The sequence below is a fragment of the Pollicipes pollicipes genome, unplaced genomic scaffold (genome assembly GCF_011947565.3).
Source record: "Pollicipes pollicipes isolate AB1234 unplaced genomic scaffold, Ppol_2.1 Scaffold_3087;HRSCAF=3621_pilon_pilon_pilon, whole genome shotgun sequence".
NCBI classification, from domain to species: domain Eukaryota; kingdom Metazoa; phylum Arthropoda; class Thecostraca; order Pollicipedomorpha; family Pollicipedidae; genus Pollicipes; species Pollicipes pollicipes.
In genome coordinates, this window is record NW_023596225.1 from 16,092,672 (window position 1) to 16,101,567 (window position 8,896).

Genomic DNA, 8,896 nt, shown 5'->3' on the forward strand with positions numbered 1-8,896 from the left:
ACTTATATGTCATAATACATAAATAATAAAAGACAATCAGAGCAGGTGTATGTGTGAAATCAGTGTGCGGTGCAGAAGGAAGTGCAAATTATTCAGAGCGCTCTTAAAGCCGCTGTTTACGCAACCAGCTTTAAATGTGTATTCTCAATGTTTTTGGTCACGGTTGCCAAAAAGGTAAATCATTCCAAAGTCACCTGTCCCACCTTTTAATTTGCCATGATTTGCATGATGTAAAAATAGCCAGTAATCCAGCAATGTCCTCCTGCACGGACGCAACTCGATGCACGGAAACGCTCCCTATTTCCTCTGGTCATAACTGACCTGAAACTGGTGAGTGCTGCATCTTCTTCTCTGCTTTCCATCTCTCCAACAGCCTATCTCAAGAGGGAACGACCAAGATAAATGGTCCGATCGTATCTCATTCACTATGCGTGCTTCTGTCGATCGCTCTAATCCTCGTTGTTCCTTGAAGTCGACGCGGTAAATGACACCTGTCAAGGTCGTCCGGTCCGCTGACCGCGAGCATGGATATCGAGCAGTGCTCCGGGCGGGAAAATGAGTACGAAATGAGTACCTCAACGCATCGCCGTCAAGACAATGGAAGACTGTATGTCATCAGGCTCGCGGCGGGTTTGGTAGGGACTCCGTAGATGATGCTTGCTGCCCCCCTCCCCCCCCCCCCCGATCTCTGTCTTCCCCCTCTCGCTCTCTCCCAATCTCACACACACCCTGTCTCGCGCCCCGTTCCCTCCCCGCAGCGGACCGGCCGCCGACCAAACTTTCCCAATTACTTGCGGCGAGCGCACGTCGGGCGCAAGTGGAGAGCGGGAGGGAGAAGGGGAGGGGCTGCATCTGCGCCGGCGCCACCGAGCGCGCTCCTGCCGCTCTCCGGGCGGCGCCGAATCAAACCGGAGAAACCGGCTGCAGACCTGAATGCCGGCCGGCCCAAGGGGAGGGCTCGTGCGCGTCCGGTGGCGGGGGCCGCTCGAAACTGGACCACTGGAGCCCCGGCGCACGCTGCGACGGAGACGAAAGAGGCCAGGGAAGACCGTGCTGCAATCGCGGGGAGGACACTTGCGTCCGCCGCATTCGAACAACATGCTTCCTTGCTGAAGTCGAGTTGCCAGAGAACGTGAACGTGAAGAAAACTTTGGAATTTATGCTTCGCATAGTAGTCAAGCAGTTGAGAAAACAAACCACGGCTGAAGGCAACGTCGGCAAATATGGTTTGTGTTCGTTGTGTTTGGATACCGCATGGAGATACGCTACTTAAACTGTCAGTCTTACAGGCCAGGTGTTAAGGGCCCACGCCTGGCTGACTAATCTCGCTTTGAGACAGATTTATTGTGTACTCAAGATTCGAAATCCACGCCATTTCGGCAGTCTCGTTATCTCTGCATTCTCTCCGAAAACATTACATTTTTATTGTGCTCATTTCAGTTCTGCGTTACAAGTCGGCAGTACCTAAAAACATGTATGCAAGGGGCCTAACATTCACGTTACAACCTAAATCATATCGATGGAAAACAAGGAATACATATATTTTTGTTTGATGCCCATGCGATCGAGCCATGTTGAGTGCAGTTAAAAATTGTGCCTAATGTGATACAAATAACTTACGGTTAAAGTTATATTTAATTCTGTTAAACTCATTGATGACATTTTTGCGATGTACTTTGGAAGTCGGCCTGAAAAATCCATCTTTGCCCCAAAGTGAAGAGACGCTTCAGCAGCCGCTTACAAGTGCCCATACACAACCACATTTTACTGGATCCCGTGCTAGCACATGGGGTTTCCATCCCTCGGTGCACCGTTTCAGTCGTTGACGAGAAGAAGTCGCAGTGGATCATCGCAGCCGCTAGTTTCGCTCTATCGTCCATCCGTTCTCTGCAGGCGTTACCCAACAGTGCGGCGACTGCCACCGGCAGCGAGGTGCTCCACGAGCGCGTCCTTCAAGCGACACTTGGATCTATGCCAGTCTAACGATCAGCGTTGCGTCACGTAGCCCTTCTCTTTGCCACTCCGCATGGGTTTGTGTCGCAAACTACTGGCTTGCAGCGCGTGCTCTCTCACTGGCTGGGCTTCGGTGGCCAAACGAGCTCGGTGCCAAACCCGGGAGGTACCGCTGTCCGCCGCCGTCTCTACAAGTGTGACATTGCCTCGTCATTAATATTAGTGGCCCATCGCGAGAAGGGCAACCGTTAAACAATACATTGGACGTGTGTCGCCGAGTCTCAAATCAAGAACTAAACTTGAATTTTAGGTGTAAAGCAGTCTAAAGCTGACCACGGCGACCTAATTAAAAAGCAACTAGCGTTAAGTGGTTAGTCGTGTCACACATCCTGTTGACGGAACCGTCGCCACCACATATCTTCGCCTCATGGGTCCCCGGACCTTTACAGCGGTGGGTCCGAAGATCAGGTCTCTGGTCGGGTCCCTGGTCCACACCATACGGTCACCCCGCAGCTCCACGCGTGGCGCCATCGTCACGTGGCCGAGCTCACGGTCCGGAACGATTTGGAGACCCTCAGTAAGGGCGGAGCGGGCCCCTCGCCGGTCCCTCCGATGTCTCGGGCATCCCGGCCGCTCGCCGACCCCTCTGACGTCAGGGACAGCCTGGAGCCTCGCTGGTACCTCTGATGTCTCGGGCGTCCCGGCCCCTCCCCGACCACTCTGACGTCAGGGACAGCCTGGAGCCTCGCCGGTACCTCTGATGTCTCGGGCGTCCCGGCCCCTCGCCGACCCTTCTGGCGTCTCGGGCGGTCGAGCCCCTCGCCGGCCCCTCTGACGTCAGGGGTGGTGAGGCACGGAACCCGAGCCAGGCCACGGTCGGAGGTGCGGAGGGCCATTATCAGATCTGGGAGTGGCGGCGGCGGCCGGCCTGCCCGTGCTCCACTGGGGAGCCATCGCGTCCCTACCCGCGAGTGCGCTGGCACGGACCCTGCAGGACGAGCGGAGCGAGCGGCCAGGGCCTTCCGAACAGCACCTCTCAGATAGCTGTAGATCTGACAAGGTCGGGAACTTGGGACCATCCGTGTTTTCTGCCGCGTTTGCGGTCCGGCTGGTTCTGTCCCGGCCCAGCCGCGGAGCCCGGGATCTCCCAGCCGGCTCGGTCCGAGCGTCACCAGCCCGGCCAGCAGCACTGGCACGTGGCTCCCGCAGTGGCCACCGGTCCCAGTTCGGCTCTGTTGCCTCACATCAACCATCCCGCTAAACAGACTGTTGATGCGGTGCTGACCACATCCGCGTCTGTCGGCCAGCCCGTCGGCCTACGGGCCTACAGCTAGCGCGGCCTCACAGGGAGATCACCTTGATTTCCCGGGGGAACTGGCAACCGAACGTCAGAGCTAGCGGGGGCAGGCACGACCGCAACAGCAGCCAACCAACCCCCTACTAGCACTGCGACCGCAAAGTCACATCAAACCAGCGAGGCCTCGGGGTGGACAGCGGGCTCTCCACCCGACGCGAGCCTGAGCAGGCCTCCGCACGTGAATGGTTTCGCTGTAGCCGGACTTCCTCTGTCCAGAGGCTGATCGTTCGGCGCCGGGCGCCGGCCGACCTGCGGACCTTCTGACCCCCGGTCAGCTCGCCGGACTGGCAGTCGTGCCCCGCCGCACGGAACCGGTTCCTCCGCGATCATTGGCGTCGTCCAGGACCGAGCTTTGTTCCCAGGCTCTGGGGCGCGCGGGCGGCTGGGACCACCATCCAAGAGCTGGCCACGTCAGACGGAGGGGGCGGTCCGGCTGGCTGTGTGCGAACACGCACCACGAGGTGCCCGTTCTTTGTGCGCATGGCCTGCTGGGGCCACCTCTACGTACTAAGTACTTCTGGTGCTAATTGCTCTCTCTAGTGCTTATCATGAGAGAGAGTCTGCTCTCTCTAGTGCTTAGTCTGGTAATCATGGCTATTTTTGATGAGATGATATAAAAGTATATATATATATATATATATATATATATATATATATATACTTTTTATATATACTTTATATATATATATATATACTTTTTATATATACTTTATATATATATATACATATATATATATATATATATATATATATATATATATATAAAATGAATGACACGCTATCAAAGTGGATCGATGCATCAGCATCGAGTCGAAAGGCGAAATGGTTGATGGCTCATCACTTTTGGCGGTGTGGTGCCGTAGCGACGCGCCCTTTCAATAATGAATCGTCGTCGGTAATTGTCAGGGTCATCATTGCCAAAATCTCAAGCACCTTTGTCACCACCAGACATGTCGAGACAGCATAGCAGATGGCAAGCGAGGCTCGAGCTCCACGCCTGTCAATCGCGAAGGCCAGGGACTACCCTTGCATCCCCTCGCGATTAAGCTAGCCCTAATGGCGATGCGGGAACTAGATTCAATCTCTACAGATTTGTTGACCCTTCGCTTGTGGTGCGCGCTTCCCACGCTATATCGGGCATGAAGGCCAGCCCATGCGCCACCTCCGTGTGAAGGGTGACGTCCCGAATCGAGATGGCCGGTCGGTCTAACGCAAGGCCGCTTCTTGACTCGGGACTCTGACGCCTCTTGCCAGGCGCCTTGGCCAACGGCTGGTTGCCATGGCAGCAGCGGCTGACTTCTGGTGATCTGGTTTTTGTGCGCGCTGGGGATGTGCGCAAACCTGATTGCTCAGACATAGACTAAACTGGTCTGGCGATTCTCCGGTTCGAAGCGACATTCCGATTTCGAACTGGTTGTCTCGACGGCTTGGGCTTGTGTCCTAGGACTCATTAGGCAGGCGGTGGGTTTGGAGAATGGCTAAGACGAAACTACGATTCGCATAATTTTGCTGCAAATTTTAACTTGGGATCAAACTAGAATGGATGTGTATACATTGCACCTGCGAGACCATCCTTGACAAGTACACGTATATTCTGAGAAAACACATGTTGTACATGCTTGACAGCCCTTTATCGCCAAACTTTGTCAACAGCGAGCTCATGCACTGAAATTGATACCGCTCTCTCTGCAGTGAGTTTTCCTTATCGCCAAGACTCATAATACCGTTCTCATCCAACCCGCCAGACCTCTCCCAGGTCGCCGACGGGGCCGCGGTCACATTTATTGGGACCGCAACGTCGTACATCCGGTAGCACCTCATCACAGCACGTGTCGACGGGGCGCGGTGCCGGGTCATGACCCCTGGCGCACACCGCGCCACGCATCACGTGTGTAACTGGAGCGCGGAGGCGGACCTTAGGACCGCTTCAGTCACTGTCCCGACTGTCTCATGCACGGCCGGCTCGAACAAAGCGCGGTGCAGATGGGGCGGTCTGCACTGCATTAGCGACGAGAAGAAGGGGTCGCGGCGCAGGGCGGAAGAGGGGGGGGGGGGTCGGGGGCGACGGAGAACAGGACGGCTGGAGTTCCGGGAATCCCCGGGCACCGCTGTGTCCTGCATGGGCCACTCCAGACACAGCGGCCGGTGCGTTGATCGGTGTGCTAGGTATGCGACAGTATCCTGCTAGCAGCGCGTGGTTACAGTTACCGTTTTATTCAGAACAGCTACAAATATGACTCGGTTTATCGCTCAAACGTCTATATGTACCCTCTATGTGAACCCGACACGTGTCGATAAGCTGCGTGCACCGGGAACACTTTCAAGAGGCGCGTTGAGGTCTTGTCGGCCCAGACACATGCGAGCGGCCTGTAGTGGTTCGTCGGTGGAGCCCCGCGGTCAAAGCGGCTGGACTGCGGGTCACGGATGGGTCACGCGTGGACACCACGGTATCGACGTCGTTACCGAGAGATGACGGGTAAGAGGGGCTGCGACCACGTCGTCACGCCCTGCAGCCCTGGGAAGGAACGTGTCAAGCCCGCGGGGTCAGTAGGCCCTCGGCTCTGAAGGTCGTTCGAGTGGGAAGCACGGAGCTCGCGCTGTGAGCTGAGTACGCGTGAGACCTCACACACGCTTGACTGTGTCATAGGGTCTCAACGCGTCTCAAACACCGGTGCGGCGATATCGAATTCTCTTGTCTTTTGAGACACCGTGCCTGCTTTTCCGCTGTCACACTGTAGGACAGTTTTCAACGCGCAGAAGAAAGCAAACTTGAAGCTCCGTTCGCTCCAGCCATCGGGACAGCCCGTAAATCCGTCTGATGCTGGATGTCGCGACCGCAAGGGGTTGTAAAATGGATGTATTCGTTGTTGCAACGAGAGCAACATTACAACACAAAAGCTTCCGTCCGTCTGCTGCATCCTCGCATGATGAGCAATCGCATGGTGCAAGGCTGCGGTGTGTTGCAGTCCGGTGGTGCCCGCCTGCAGAGTCCTGCAATGTCCACCCCACCGGCCCATCCGCTATCGCTGACACCATGTACCTGTCTCGACAGGAGCGATGCGAGGTGTTGACGTCCGCCGGAGTGCATCCCCCCAGTGCGCAGCCCCGGCAAGGCGAGCAGGGCACGCCGCCGAACCCACACCGCGTCCGCGATTCCCGGGCTTACCTGAGCGGGCCTTGCACAGCCTTTTAAGCTGTCACTGGAGTTGGGAGGCGCGGTCGCTCCCGCTGCGGCTGCCCGCCGCCCGCTGATCGCGTGGGGCGCTGTCTTGCACGGGCGGCCAGCGAAGGTCACTGCCGTCGCCGCTGCACCGGCGCGGTAGTCGCGGCACGTCCTCACAGTGGCTGTTTGTGGGTTTAATGTTTGTTTGAGGACACGTCTGGGGCGCGCGTGCTGCGACTCGACACGGCGCGATGTATCCTGGGAGAGAGCGGATCTTTGCACGGATCGTGAGCCCTCGCAACATCGCCCGCGCGTTTGATCGCGCGCTGGTGCGAAACGCTACGGGTCTCCGGCGTTTGTGATGACTGAAAGTCGGTTTGAGACGGTGGCCGTGAGTATCGAGTTAGCCAACATTCGCCAGCGCATCGCTCAGGGGACTCACAGAGACCATCGTGAGGGATGGCGTGCCTCACCGGCTGGAGTCGAGCCACTCAAAGCCTGATTTATGTCATCGAAAGGAGGCTGTCTATTGCTACTGCCCGCCAGACACTGGTTCAAGCTCATGAGTTCGTGTCCGAGTTCTGGTGTCTGGGGACGGATTCAGGGCTCGAGTCTGCCCTTGTCGCGGTCACATGTCCGGGCCCAAGTCCAATGCTCTCAGGGCGCATCAGATCACGCCCGAATTCGTGGCCCTGGAGATCGAGTCTGACTCCGAATCCGTGTCCCTGGGGATCGAGTCTGACTCCGAAATTCTTGTCCCGTGAGATCAAGTCTGACTCCGAAATTCGTGTCCCTGGAGGGTGAATCTGAGTACGAGTTGGTGTCCCCTGGAGATTGAGCCAGACTCCAAGTTCGCCTGACTGGAGATTAAGTCTGAGGACAAATCCGTTTTCCTGGAAATTGAATCTTAGTTCGAGGTTGTGCCTGAATCCAAAGTCTTGACTCCGGGTCCACGTCGTTTACGGTAAAGCACAAGACAAGCAAAGTTTCACAGCAGTTGGTGTCGGTAAAGGGTTCCCCCGACCAAAACTGTTGCAACGGGTTGAATTTACAGATACCTCCACTTAAACTAACCTCAAACTAATCAAACTTCTGCTTTAGATCTGAGTCGAAGTCGCGGTGCTTTTGAAAAAGGACAACAAACGTAGCGCACGTCGTCGCGCACCCTTTATGGAGCGCCAACGGCTGCAGAGGCCATATTAACGCCCAGGGGCTTTGGCGCAACCGGGTTTTGAGCCCGGCCCCGACGTGGAAGCCGAAGGCACTAACCGCTCGGCCATTGTGCCCCCTTGTCGAGCCTTAACGAGGTTAAGTGAGTCATAGTAAAGACGCGCTACTTACCTCAAACTAACTCACACTGCCCAAACCCAACCACATCAACCAAAATTAACGAAAATAAAAATAAAACGAAGTCACTCCATCCGCGCCATACGTCCTCTACGGGGATAGCCACTCATGGGATCTATATCCAACTTTTTCTTCCACAGCACGCGTTTTCTATTCAACTATAATTTCCTCCCAACCATCGTTGGAGACTGCATGAAAATACGTCCAATGCGATGTGCATATTTCTAGAATCTTTTACATCTGGCCCCGAGCCCTGGCACTTTTGCTTTCAATTCTTTCTCTGCGTCCGAGCCCGTGCATTTTTGTCAAACAGATGTGTCCGAGTTTGTGGGGAATTCATCTGTAAAATATATGGGCACATATGTGTCCCAATTCTAGATTCTATTCTATAACGATCCTGAGTCCGAATCCGAGTCCGAGTCCGAGTCCAAGTGCGCGTCCGGGTCCGAGTCCGAATCCGAATCCGGCCGGACTCAAACTACGTGTGCTGTCCACCAGGGCAGCGCAACCTTTATCACCATAAAATATTGTCCTTGGCCACCACTGTGCCCCAGCTGAGGCTACAGACTGTCCCTAGTCCCTATCGCCAACACGGCCCCCGCGGCCATGCTCACCCGACCGCAAACCCAGCCTGTGTCACGTCCAGCCTATGTCAACAACACCTCCGAGTTACGGCGAGACTCGCCCGACCGCCTCACCAGCTCCGTGCAGCCTTGCAGCCGGGGTGACCGCAGCAGCGCCGGTGTCCGCCGCCGCCTGTCTCGCCCGCCGCCGGCCGGCGCCGCCGCAGCGCTCACCGCCGCGGCCCCGTTCCGCCGCCGTGACGCCCTGACGAACCCCTGTCGTCGCCGCAGGGTTGCTGGGGCCGGCGGCCGGCGGCGTCAGGAAGCAGGGGGAGGCCCGCGCAGGAGCTGGCCAGGACAGCCGCAGCACGACGGGCCTCGCCCAGGTTAGTCGGGTCGCATGCCACCCGCTCGGGTCACGGGTCGGGCCGTGCGGCGACCGTGCTCTCCAGCTCAGGTCGCTGACCGGCGCTGGCGAGTGCATGCCAGTTCGTCTTAGAGCGCCGCGTTCGT